The sequence below is a fragment of the Lithobates pipiens genome, unplaced genomic scaffold, assembly GCF_037356315.1.
Source record: "Lithobates pipiens isolate NorthernLeopardFrog02 unplaced genomic scaffold, aLitPip1_a1.2 Scaffold_19, whole genome shotgun sequence".
NCBI classification, from domain to species: domain Eukaryota; kingdom Metazoa; phylum Chordata; class Amphibia; order Anura; family Ranidae; genus Lithobates; species Lithobates pipiens.
The window spans coordinates 85,387,839-85,402,334 of NW_027507764.1; the positions used below are offsets into that span (position 1 = coordinate 85,387,839).

At 42.6% G+C, this 14,496-nt stretch overlaps 1 long non-coding RNA gene across 1 annotated transcript; it reads left to right on the top strand.

Moving 5' to 3' along the window:
- The first annotated feature begins 2,136 nt into the window (after positions 1 to 2,136).
- Positions 2,137 to 3,426, top strand: LOC143998207 (uncharacterized). The gene is made up of 2 exons (XR_013277782.1): positions 2,137 to 2,732; positions 2,996 to 3,426. It is a non-coding gene; the product is annotated as an uncharacterized LOC143998207 (long non-coding RNA).
- The last annotated feature ends 11,070 nt before the right edge of the window (positions 3,427 to 14,496 follow it).

The following is a 14,496-nucleotide window of genomic DNA, read 5'->3' on the forward strand; positions in this document are numbered from 1 at the left end:
CCTTTTTGACCAACAGTGCAAACCCAAGTTCAGAGCGAGATGAGGGGACAGTCTCTTCTTCAGATAATCTTATTATGTTGTGGGTCTGCTATACAGACACCTTCTTTTTGTTAACTAATGTGTAGTGCATTACTGATCTAAATCGTGCTCATTTTCAGCACCATGGCAGGAAAATGGCATGATTGTCCAAATTTACACATCACTGTGGGTGCTTTTTACTAAAGGCACATCCACTATGCACTACAAGTGCACTGCAAAAGGACACCTGAAACTGCACTTGGAGTGCAAAGTGGAGTTGCCTTTAGTAAATTGCACTCCTTCTCAGCACAAACTCAAATTTCATTACAAATACATTTTAAGCCCAATGAAAAAGGAAGCATCACATTGTTGAGAATTCAACTTTTTAATACAAGCACATTCACATGTGCGTTTAGTAAAGGTTTTTACAACAAACCAAGATATTTTGGGGATCCAAAACCCAGTTTAATAATATTTATTTTTTTGTTGTTTTTTTGTGTAAACAGGCATGTATCAAAGCGTAAAATACAGAACACAGGAACTTACAAAGTTCAACTTGGAAAAGTGAAGACAATATCAGACATGAGTATGTACAAACTGGGCTGATATTGCCTTCATCACATGGGGTGTGACCCCTGAAAAATCCAAATTTGGAAGATGCACACAGTGTGTCAACATGTGCTATCTCCCATCATGGGGGATCAATGTACATGCTTTGGGACTGCAACCCCTTCATCTCAGACACTTTCCACAAAACATGTACATTGATTCCCAATGATGGGAGATAGCGCATGTTTACACACTCTGTGCATCTTCCAAATTTGGAATTATGCAAAATACAACATTTAAAAAAAAAAAATCCAAAATAAAACCCTATCTAGTTTTTTCGTTTTCACACTCTCCCCAAAACATCAATGATGTTCTTCATTTTATTTTTAACATCATTGATGTTTTGTTGTACAATTTCCAAATCCCTATTGCACCCCATTATCTCCCCGATCAAGATCTGGGCACTTTCACTGGTAAAACGGGAACCTTCCTCCACATCACCTAGAAAAAAAAAACAAACACACCATGTAATCCAAATATGGTGATATACATTGATGAGCTTACCGGAAGCTGTGTTCTCCGACACTCACCTGTTGTGGTGACAATTTGGCCAACCTCCACAATCTCTCCTTCTTCCTCCTCCTCCTGCTCCTGCTCCTCTGTTTTTTCTTTTGGAAGTTGCCCTTCTTTGGGAGGGGTGTGGTCCCTGGTGTCCTCATGGTCCCTGGTGTCCTCATATTTGCTGAGTCTTCTCTCCCCTATGAGAATGTAAACAAAGATTAATTAGCACACAGAGGGCATAAATAGGAATATGAAACATTGCTTGGAAGTGTTGTACAATGTGTTTTTGGGCCGAGTTCCAAGGTGAGAACATTATTGGGGCCACTTTGTTAAGCTGGAATACTTCCCTGCAGAACAATGTTTCCTACGAACGAACGAAACCATGACCTTGAAAGTGGCCATTTTAAAATGCACAACATGAAATCAAAGCACATGGAGCATGTATGCAAGCAAGAATAATCATATGAACACACGACAACTACTTACTTTTTTTAAGAACACGCTTGATCCTTAGGTACTGCTCGTGCTCCCTCAGTTTCAGGTCTGACCAGCGTTTTCTCAGTTGATCCTTGGATCGGTGTACCCCAAAATTCTTCAGAAGACTCTTCACAACTTTATTCATGATCTTGGCCTTTCTGATATTTGGGTTCGGGTAAGGTCCATACTTCCCATCATAGTCGGTCCTGTTCAATATGTCGACCATCTCCAGCATCTCTCCAAAAGACATATTTGAGGCCTTAAATCTTGTCTTCCTGGATCGGGACGTTTCAGGCTCCGGGCTTTCCTCACCCTCCTCCTCGTTAGTGGAACTATTATTGCGCACCTGCGTTCTCTCCGCCATGTGCTCTCCCCACTGCGCTGGAAGCGAAGGGGCGAGGAATAGTCTGGAAAGAACGTCAGGGGCGGGCGGAGTTTCACGCATGCGCACTGTATATAGAACGCCACACATGTGTATCGTCCGTACGATCTGGGAGGAGAGTGTGAGTCACGGACGCGGTGAACGTGGAAACGAAGGTAACATTTTTAACTTTGTGCTTCACTAGACTAGACTGCTTGTATCTAGGCCGCTGTTGGGACAAGATTAGGAGGGATTTAAATTGCATTATTAGTATTTGAGGGTTTGTCTTGTGTTGTGTCTTGCAGACAAAATGGACCCATTCACCAATCCCAACTTTATGGGGCTCTTCCTCGAGCTATACATGGAGATGCCCTGCCTGTGGCAGTTCCACAACAAATTTTATTATGACAGATCCAAGAGGAACGCAGCACTGGAGAAACTGCTTGCTTTGGTGCAGATCAGGGTCCCCACGGCAGACATGACATATCTGAATCGCAAAATTGTGACCATGAAGCTTACATATTTCAGGGAGAGAAAGAAGCACCTGGAGTCCTTGAGAGCAGGAGATCCAGATGCTGTTTACTACCCCAGGATGGTGCACTTTGACAGGCTGCATTTTCTGTTAGACCAGGGGGTACCCAGGCCACCACTCAGGCCACCACTCTCCATGCTTCCTCCAAGGCATCCTTCACCCCCAGCTGAGGCTTCTGATGACCAACCTGGGCCTTCCAGGCAGCACCATGTGGTGGGGCCCAGCTTGAGACAGGTATTGCATTGTTGAACATATTTCTTGTGTTACATTTAATGATGTTAACTAGATGTTCTTATTGATCAGTAAGTTGAGATTTCTCCAAGTGGTTTACATCTCAATAGACAGTAGTGACCAAAAATGATTGGTACGGGAAAGAAAAATGCTGGTGTCAGAATGATAGTCTGTTCTATTTGGTAACAGTCAAATAGCAAAAGCCAGGAGCACAAAATGTTGTGATTGATCAAAAAAATAAAACTATGTCCCCTTTTCATACACAGGAAGACCTCAGTCGGGGGGGGGAGGCTGTGGCAAGTGGCAGCCAGGAGGTCCACCAACGCCCTCCTCCTCCTCCTGCCCCAGCTACAGGAGCCCAGCCACAGCCTGGAAGGATGCCTGGTGGGAAGTCCCAAAGGAAGACCAGAGAGTGATGGCCTGGGATGAGTCTGGTGTGCCAGAAGATGCAGCCTCTTCAAGATCACCATCCTGGGGACAGAAATGGCATCTGAATTTCCTGCTCTCTAGGACTTCAGGAACAGACTTCTCTCCCTGAGATATGTACTCCTCAGGCCACCAACTTTTCTTTTATATCATTTATTCAAGTCTGCCCTGGGGGCCAAAGGCTGCACCAAAGTTAATAAGTTTCTCCAGTGCTGCGTTTCTAGTTTTATTTTCAAGCAAAAAAAATAAATTTTATTTTTGTTTGATGAAATACTTGTGTAATGTGTTTTCCTTCAAAAAGTAGAGTTTATTTGTGAGCAGGCAGGTACATTTCCAAAATACAAAGTGAAATAAATAACAAGGGGTACCAACACTAAATAACCTCCTGTAGATTAAAAAATAAAATCTAAAAAATACAATAATGTTGTTGTTGTAAGTTTACACCCAAAAATAAAAAGTTCAAAAAAGGAGAAATGAGCAGTGTCTTTAAAGGAGATTTTTAGGGAATCCCCCCCCCCCAAAAAAAAAAAACATCCAAAAAAATAAAATAAAACAAACATTGTGTAGATGTGACTTAAACTAAAATTGTATTGCTGAAATGGTTAAAAAAGAGTAATGAAATCCGTTCGGGAGAAGTGTGTGTGACTATGAGCATCAAAAGAAGTTCGTTCTTGCAGCATTGTAAAGAACAAGAGAATGCGCTTGATGACTGATTTTTTAACATTTCAGCGTGACAAATGTGCTATATCGCTTACGAGCAGTCGTTTTACGTGAACGAGCGCTTCCGTGTCGGAATTTGAATGTGAGCATGCGTGGCACTTGGTCCGATGAAAATGCTCTACACATGATCGGATTAGGTCCGTCTGGCCCAGTTGGTCGGGAAACCTTTCCAACATGTTGGAAAATTGATTCGGACGGAATCAGTCCGATGCATACCACACACAGTCGGATTATCCAAAGACACGGTCCGATAAGACTCATTCCGACATATTCTCCGACCGTGTGTACAAGGGCTTACATATTTATTGCATTGTGATAATAAAATTAAATAAATAAAGGAGAAAAAAACAGCTAAACCAAGTTGCAGAAAGCATTAGAAAACCACTAATAATAGTCTCTTTAAACAAAGATACAGTAATGACATCCCACCCTTTCCTACCCCCCACTCTTGCACCCCAAACATAGCCTAAAAACCCAGAATGGAAAATAATATGGGGAGGGGGGAATGTACGTAGGTGGTTATGACAGCCAACTGAGAAGTCCTGGTCTTCAAGGTGTCTCTTTAGATGGTGTAATGATGAAGATGTGAGGGGAGCAAGAATGATACAAAGCTCCCATAGGAAAAAGTAAGTAAGTTTCTACCACATACTGTATGGCAGAGGCAAGTCAGCAGTGAGGACAGGTACCATAGATTCCAGGATTGTCCAGACCATCACTATAAAAATACAGGTATCACAGGCTGTCAGCCGGTTTATCACCATGTGGTATAAATGCAATATATAGTCAAAAGGCAGAGAATACCAGACAGATTTTTGGTGCAAATAAAGTTCCACGATCAACAGGGCAATCCCATAGTGCCAGGTGAAGATATCCTTGAACAATATCACTAATGGAGAAGGAATTGAAAACCATTAAGAGACTGAACCAGGCAGTCAGTGGCTGTTAACAGTTTTATTATTGGCAGGGTACAGCACATTACCCAGTAAGTAAACAGAGGTAAAATAATGGAACAGTACTTAGTTGAAAGCTCAAGATTTGTTGGCAATTGGAGAGGGACTGACAGGCTTCTTCAACCAAGCCACAGCTTCCTTAGGAGAGGAGAGAAAAAAAAATCGCCTTGCCAGTGGAGATCACATGCAGGATACAGCATGGTGCACTGGAGGCCTTTGTAGCTCAGATGTGTGCTTTTAACTTCCGTGAAGGAGGCCCACTGCCTCTGGACATCTGAGAAGTGAAGGTATTTGAAAATTAGTACAATTGAACCGGGGTTGTTCCACAGCTCGGGTGGCCTTAAGGACAGCAACTTTATCTTGGAAGTTGAGAATATGGGCAGCTAGCAGCCACTGAGGGGCTCCTGAGTTAGGGGGTCAATAGTGAATGACATGGCCAGAGGGTCTTTCCCCAGTCCTTAAGCCATGAGGTGAGAAATTGCTCAGGAAGGGAGCCCTTAGACCTCTCAATCATGAAGAACATATTGTTGCTGCATTATCTAGATCATCTAACTTAGATCGGAAGGCCACCATTTTACAGGTGGCCTCTTGCACAGGGGAATAAAGTGGTGTGAGTGTATCCTCCAGAAAGCTGGTAGGTTCCTCCATTGCCTCAGTCCTTTCCTGTAGAGTTTGAACATCATCATCTGGAGGATCTGGTGGTGGAAGTGAGGTAGAAGGAGAAAAAGAGTGGGACCTGTCACCTTGTTGCCGATGGTATTTTAAAAGCCTCTTTGCTGCAGAAACTGGTCTGATCTGACCAATTTTTACCATGGTAGATGCCAAGGAGGTAGTCACACACAAAGGGGTGTGTGAAATACAGAGTTGGTAGGCAGAATCACCTCAAGATGACTGCTCAGAAGGAGTTGAAGAACCAGAGCTCAATAACTAGTGTGTTCTCAGGTTGGCCTTGCCTCTCAGTTCAGCAGCCTTAAATTGTGTTTTATTAAAGTATCTTTACAAAACCATTTGGGTTTGGACTTGGTAACTGGAATTCCTGTTTGGAGCAGTATTAACCTCCCTGGCGGTATGATTAGTTCTGATTTTAGATGCTGAAAGCGGTACAATTATTTTGCATGGAAATTTGGCGTTTTATATTGTAGGCCTGCAATTCTTATGAATGAATGAATGAATTAAATACTTGTATAGCGCACAATGCAAACTGAATCGCCTCAAGGCACTGTATTCTTAGGAATAACTCTCTTAAATCTGTTCAAACCAGAGTCTAGCAGACATCCCGGGTATGATAAAATGTATAATATAATAAATAATGATAATAAATATTAATAAAAATTATTAAATAATGTAATCAAATCCAAAAACACTGAAATTTGCTCATTTGCAGAATTGTTGCTGTCATTAGATTTAGTGTTTGATGATGAATTTCCCCACAAATTGCTATCGCTCAATTCTGCAAGTGATTATAATTTATTATCGCTGTTTTCTAGTTGGTCTAAAATCACTTTTGACATAAAGGGACAGTTTTTGGTTGCTATGGGCAATCTCCAAATTCCAGGCAGAAAAAACAGTATTTATAATATAAAAGTGCATGCAGGGCACTGGACAGACCACTGGGGACAAAGGGGGTGTGTAATTTTTTTATACAGTACAGTAATCTTACAGATTGTAAGATTACAGTACTGTGTGTGTTTTTACTTTTTTGAATTTGCCACCGATCTCCGCTCCCGTGCGCCGTAACGTCGCAGGGAACGGAGCTCGGCGGCACTCGGGCACTGTGTGAATCGAGCAGAGGACATCGCTGGATCCAGGGGACAAGGTAAGTAAGTCTCCCTGTATCCTCCCTGTATCCAGCGATGTGATCCTGATACTGGCTTGGGGTTACCGCTTATGGTACTGAAATCCCAGCCCAAGCCAGACTCGGGATCACCGCCAGGGAGGTTAAACCAAAAGCAAATGTATTATATTGCAGCTTACCAATTCATAGATATGATAGCTAACTTTCCTTTTTAGGCTTTCTTTCCATTATTTATTTTTCTTTATTATGTAGTCATCCAGCCAAAAGTGTTTTCAACAAAAATAGCTCTCTTGCAGTTACAGGGATGAGACAAATTATTCAACACTGGCAGGAGTGCTTAAAATAAACAACTTTTGTGTACTGTAAAACTTGTATCCCAAAGGAAATAAAAATGTTGCTGTAACTGATTATAGAGTATTAGCTGGAGTTTGGCTTCAATTTGTTAGTGTATTCAAATCTGCTAGGACATCTAACACTACCTCCCCTCCCCAGAATGTAGAGCTGCACGATTCTGGCCAAAATGAGAATCACAATTTTTTTTTGCTTAGAATAAAAAGATCACGATTCTCTCAACGTAAAATCTTTCACATTATACAAAAAAGTTGGGCTAACTTCACTGGTTATTTTTTTTTATTTTTTTTAATTCATTAAAGTAATTTCTTCCAAAAAAAATTGCATTTGAAAGACCGCTGCGCAAATATAATGACATCAAATATTACAACAACCACCATTTTATTCTTTAGGGTCTCTACTAAAATATATATATAATGTTTGGTGATTCTAAGTAATTTTCTAGCAAAAAAAATAAAAATGATTTTAACTTGAAACCAACAAATGTCAGAAAAAGGTTTAGTGGTTAAACGTTCCTCACACACAAAGTTTATTCCTTTGACAAATTGTTACAATGTTTATACTTCGTTCCACTGCTAAAGAATTTTGTGATTCTTGGCAGACTTCTCGTTTTTTTTCTTCCTTTCTTTTGATGGCTGTGGCTTCAGAAGAACAGAGAGATTTCTTTGCATAGCAAGAATCATGAAACACTTTTGTCAAGATCGCAACAGAAATTTTTTTTATGATAACGATTCTTGACGATTAAGCTCTACCAGAATGACAATGCTGCTATGCCCCCTGTGCTTATTCATCCAGAATGGGGGCACTCTAATACAGGAGTTGTGTTACTGGCCAGATCACCAGCTGAAAACAGGGAAGAACACTAATAAAGCCACCACATCTAATGATTTGTAAACTTCTATATATAGTATATACATTTTTGGGGTTAATAGCGCTTAAAATCCAAAAGTGGCCAATGGAGCATTTGCTTGTTTTTGGATTAGGAATCTTTTTCAGAGATTGTACTAGAAGATCATACAGGCACTCTAAGTACGAGGTCAAAGCCCTGATGAAGAGGTATTTTTTGGCCCCCAAATGCATTGGTCATCATTCTATTTATTGTCAAGAATAAAAAGGTATGGACTTTTGAGCTGATCATCTGGCGCTCCATCTTTTATTCCTGATTTCTGCTCTAATGTGAAAAGAATATGCTGTCACCCATAGCTGCCAATATTTATCTTTTGCTTACCTGACAGCTGTAAACTGAAGCTGGCTTGATGGGAATGCGCTAGGTGGTAAACCCTCCTGTCTGTACATGTGAACCCTTCCAGGTACACAAATGACAGCCAAAACCACAAATATAAAAATGACATCCCTTGCCTAGAATATAATTAATGAACCTTTTTAATAGTGTATAAATCATTTTAGAAAATTATCTTAATTGCTAAAGCTCAAATATTTTGAATATGATTTTATCTCTGTTTTCATTCTCTTTATTCACGTTTCATATAACACGTCTGTGTGTCATTGTAAGTACATAAATCTGCAGTGACCTATTCCACATAAAATGCAGGTTTTGGCTTTACAGCTGTTTTTATCTGGATGAAAAATATGATTGCCAAAACTAAGTATATTTATCTATAATTTTCCTCATTTAATATATTAAAAATAAACTGATAAATATGCAGCTTGTGTACAGATCCCTCTTGCATTTATAAAATGTTAGACAATACATTAATAAATGTTCTTACAATCTTGGGAAAAAGTAAGAACATCTCATGGAAAGTGACCTTTTTTCAGTATATTGGAGCAGGCAAACATTAGATCTTTATTCAAATAATGACTTCAGATAAAGGTGACATACTGAAATAAAACACATAAAAAAGTGCCCTTTTAATAATTTCTTCAACAAAATATCAATAGATGTAATGGTGTACTGTTAAAAAAAAGTACAACCTTGGCCTCAAATCTGGCAATACCCCCTGTAGCAGAAATTATGACGTTTATGTCTTTTACCCAACTCTCCACCACTCCAGTTATAACATCAACTAGTGTTTAATCACGGTTATGTGATAATTTACATTTCTTGGGGTTATGTTTGAGGAGTGCAAAGAGAGATCACACAAACACACTTGTAGGTATAACATTTAATTAAGTAATGACAAATACATATAAGTAATAATATTAGAACACATAACAAGAATACTTAACTAAAGATGCCTTTTTGCCATGGAGCCCCACCCGCTTGCACAGCATGGCACAGATGATCGGACCCAGACACGTGCTCACCCTAATAGAGACTGAATGTTCCAAGTTTTTAGCTGTGTATATAAGAATTGTGTGAAAGGAAATGGTAAACTCCCAGCCAAATCCCCTTGCAAGTAATATGACCTTTTTAAGGACTTTCATAAGTTTGCAAATGGCATTCCTTTGGTATGAAGTCAGCTAAGGTAACCAGGATCTTGGAGGTTTTTGATTTAGTGAGACAACTTTAACGGCTTGCGGACAGCCCCACACACATATACTGTGGCAGGGTCGCTACTCTGTGCCAAATCACGTACCTAATCGGAGAAATTAGATTTGTTTTAAATTTTTTTTATTGGATATGTTTTATAGCAGAAAGTAAATAATATTGTGTTGTTTTTTTTTTTGTTGGTTGTTGGTCTTTTTATTTATAGCCAAAAAATAAAAACCGCATAGGTTATCCAATACCACCAAAAGAAAGCTCTATTTGTGAGAAAAAAAAGGACAAACCTTTTATTTGGGTACAGCTTTACAGGACTGTGCAATTGTCAGTTAAAATAATGCAGTGCCATATTGCAAAAAATGGCCTTGTCATGAAGGGGGTTAAACCTTCTTGAGCTGAAGTGGTCAAGAAGGAAATATGAAATAAGTAATTTTCCCATCAACTAGTCAAAAATTTTGACCAATCCTCCTTGCAAAATTCCTTCAATTCCTTCCTTGCAATGTGTTTGTGGGTTTCCTTGCACAACCTTTCCATTTCAAATCTCTGATAACATTTCAATCAGAGCTTTAGCTTTGTCAGTCTAGAGACCTAATTTCTTCTTTTTGAGCCATTCCTTTGTGGATTTGTAGTGTGCTTCCCATCTTCATTGTGTAGAAAGATCCATTTCTGGTTCAGCTTCAACTTTTAGACAGATGGCCTCACATTCCCATCGTGGAGACTATGGTATCAGGAATAATTCATAGATTAATTCAATGTTAGTGAGCTGCCATGCCATGAAGCTAAAAAGTAGCCCCAAATCATTCACATTTGTAGCACCATGCTCTAATATTGGTGAAAGGTTCTTCTACTGAAATGCTTTCCTTTTCTCCAAACATGTATACTGTTAGGCCTCATGCACACGAGACGCAGTTAAACGCGCGTTCAGATGCAGTTGGACAGTTTTTTCAACTGCCCCTGAACTCATTCAATGTTATCCTATGTGTCCATGCACACAGTCTCGTTTTTTTCCGTTTTTATGCAGTTGCGTTAAATCTCGTTTTTCCAGAAGCAAAAAAATGCGTTCAGAAGCAAAAATTTCCACGTTTCAGACGCAAAACGCGGCAAAACGCCGCTACCGCGTTTAGCCGCGTTTGCGTTTATATGCGTTTTTAAAGGTGACCTTTTTTTTTTACATTAAAAATCTCAAAAATTATTGCAAATGATGAAAAACCATTAGAAAAATATTTTAAACAATTGCAATTGCAAGTGGACAATCCACAACTTGTGGCAAGTGACATGGCAGGTGGCAAGTGACGTGGCAAGTGACATGGCAGGTGGCAAGTGATGTGGCAAGTGGACTATCCACAACTTGTGGCAAGTGACGTGGCAGGTGAAGTGGCAAGTGACGTGGAAAGTGGACAATCCACAACTTGTGGCAGGTGGCGTGGCAAGTGACCTGGCAGGTGACGCGGCAAGTGACCTGGCAGGTGACGTGGCAAGTGGAAAATCAACAACTTGTGGCAGGTGACTGGCATGTGACGTGGCAAGTGGACAATCCATAACTTGTGGCAGGTGACGTGGCAAGTGACGTGGCAAGTGGACAATCCACTTGTGGCAGGGGACGTGGCAAGTGACGTGGCAAGTGGACAATCCACTTGTGGCAGGGGATGTGGCAAGTGACGTGGCGAGTGGACAATCCACAACTTGTGTCAGGTGACGTGGCAAGTGGACAATCCACAACTTGTGGCAGGTGATGTGGCAAGTGATGTGGCAAGTGGACAATCCACTTGTGGCAGGTGACGTGGCAGGGGACGTGGCAAGGGACGTGGCAAGTGGACAATCCACAACTTGTGGCAGGTGACGTGGCAGGTGACGTGGAAAGTGATGTGGCGAGTGGACAATCCACAACTTGTGGCAGGTGATGTGGCTGGTGACGTGGCAAGTGGACAATCCACATCTTGTGGCAGGTGACGTGGCAGGTGACGTGGAAAGTGGTGTGGCAAGTGGACAATCCACAACTTGTGGCAGGTGATGTGGCTGGTGACGTGGCAAGTGGACAATCCACAACTTGTGGCAGGTGGCATGGCAGGTGCCGTGGAAAGTGGACAATCCACATCTTGTGGCAAGTGACGTGGCAGGTGATGTGGCAAGTGATGTGGCAAGTAGACAATCCATAACTTGTGGCAGGTGATGTGGCAAGTGACGTGGCAGGTGATGTGGCAAGTGACGTGGCAAGTGGACAATCCACAACTTGTGGCAGGTGATGTGGCTGGTGACGTGGCAAGTGGACAATCCACAGCTTGTGGCAGGTGGCATGGCAAATGACGTGGAAAGTGGACAATCCACATCTCGTGGCAAGTGACGTGGCAGGTGATGTGGCAAGTGACGTGGCAAGTGGACAATCCACAACTTGTGGCAGGTGACGTGGCAGGTGATGTGGCAAGTGATGTGGCTGGTGATGTGACAAGTGGACAATCCACATCTTGTGGCAAGTGACGTGGCAGCTGACGTGGCAAGTGACGTGGCAAGTGGACAATCCAAAACTTGTGGCAGGTGACGTGGCAAGTGACGTGGCAGGTGACGTGGCAAGTGACGTGGTAAGTGGACAATCCACAGCTTGTGGCAAATGACATGGCAGGTGGCAAGTGATGTGGCAAGTGGACAATCCACAACTTGTGACAGGTGATGTGGCAAGTGATGTGGCAGGTGATGTGGCAAGTCACGTGGCAAGTGGAAATCCAAAACTTGTGGCAGGTGATGTGGCTGGTGACGTGGCAAGTGGACAATCCACAACTTGTGGCAGGTGGCATGGCAGGTGACATGGAAAGTGGACAATCCACATCTTGTGGCAAGTGACGTGGCAGGTGATGTGGCAAGTGACGTGGCAAGTGGACAATCCACAACTTGTGGCAGGTGATGTGGCAAATGACGTGGCAGGTGACGTGGACAATCCCCAACTTGTGGCAGGTAACGTGGCAAGTGGACAATCCATAACTTGTGGCAGGTGACGTGGCAAGTGGACAATCCACAACTTGTGGCAGGTGACGTGGCAGGTGATGTGGCAAGTGACGTGGCAAGTAGACAATCCACAACTTGTGGCAGGTGATGTGGCAAATGACGTGGCAGGTGACGTGGACAATCCCCAACTTGTGGCAGGTGACGTGGCAAGTGGACAATCCATAACTTGTGGCAGGTGACGTGGCAAGTGGACAATCCACAACTTGTGGCAGGTGACGTGGCAGGTGATGTGGCAAGTGACGTGGCAAGTAGACAATCCACAACTTGTGGCAGGTGATGTGGCAAGTGAGGTGGCAGGTGATGTGGCAAGTGACGTGGCAAGTGGACAATCCACAACTTGTGGCAGGTGATGTGGCTGGTGACGTGGCAAGTGGACAATCCACAGCTTGTGGCAGGTGGCATGGCAGATGACGTGGAAAGTGGACAATCCACATCTCGTGGCAAGTGACGTGGTAGGTGATGTGGCAAGTGACGTGGCAAGTGGACAATCCACAACTTGTGGCAGGTGATGTGGCAAGTGGACAATCCCCAACTTGTGGCAAGTGGACAATCCAAAACTTGTGGCAGGTGACGTGGCAAGTGACGTGGCAGGTGATGTGGCAAGTCACGTGGCAAGTGGACAATCCACAACTTGTGGCAGGTGACGTGGCAGTTGGACAATCCACAACTTGTGGCAGATGACGTGGCAAGTGACGTGGCAAGTCACGTGGCAAGTGGACAATCCACAACTTGTGGCAGGTGCCGTGGCAAGTGACACGCTAAATACAAGTACACTGCAGCTCTCACAGCTGCTGCTACTCACTCGCTGGTCTCACAAAATTGCTGAAATAGTTAATAATACTGTTTTTTTGAGCTGGGGAGGGTCTATGATGTTAGCTTAACTAAACGCTTCTAGACGCAAACGCGGTAAAACGCCGCTAAATCGCGGTAAAATCGCGGAAAAACGCGCGTTTCTAAATGCCGGTTTCAACATGTGTCCAGCAGCGTTTGCATCTGCGTCTCGTGTGCATGAAGCCTTAGGCCTTATGCACACGAGACGCAGTTAAACGCGTGTTCAGATGCAGTTGGACACTTTTTTCAACTGCCCCTGAACTCATTCAATGTTATCCTATGTGTCCATGCACACAGTCTCGTTTTTTGCCGTTTTTATGCAGTTGCGTTTAACCTCGTTTTTCCAGAAGCAAAAAAATGGGTTCAGACGCAAAAATTTCCACGTTTCAGACGCAAAACGCGGCACCCGCGTTTAGCCGTGTTTGCGTTTATAAGCGTTTTTAAAGGAACCCAATTTTTTGGACCTGAAAACTCAGAAATGTGATCTGAGAATGACATTTTGTGACCCGAATTTGGGGGCCAATATCTTGGGGCCACTTATTGCCAGGAACCTCAAATTTTGGAACTAGCACTACAACATATCCAAATTTGAGGTTCCTTTTACCAAGTGACCCCGAGATAGGGGGCCCCAAATTCGGGTCACAAAATGTCATGCACTTTTCTGCATCAGAGAATGACATTTTGTAACCCGACTTTGGGGGCCCATATCTTGGGACTATTTATTGCCAGGAACCCCAAGTTCGGTATGCAGATACTGTGGAACTAGCACTACAGCATATCCAAATTTGAGGTTCCTATCACCAAGTGACCCTGAGATAGGGGGCCCCAAAATCGGGTCGCAAAATGTCATGCACTTTTCTGCATTAGAGAATGACATTTTGTAACCTGACTTGTCGGGGTAGGTACGCAGCTGCACATACATGTTTGTGAAATATCCAACAGACATTCACTGTCCCATCAACAGATGGGTCCAATATCGATGAGCTCTGACTCTGGACCTCTCACAAAATTTGCGACGACATTGCTGTCTCATCAAGAGCAACATCAGGAGCATTTCCTGACATATATTCAATATGGGATCCATTTCAAAATATATACCACAGAAAGAGAGGCAAATGCAAGTGTACAACGGCTCTCTATGCTGCTGCTGCTCACTCTGATCAAAATAGCAGAAATAGTTAAAAAAACATGCTTTGAGAGCTTGGGGAGGGTCTACATGATGTTATCTTTATAAACGTTTATAAACGCAAA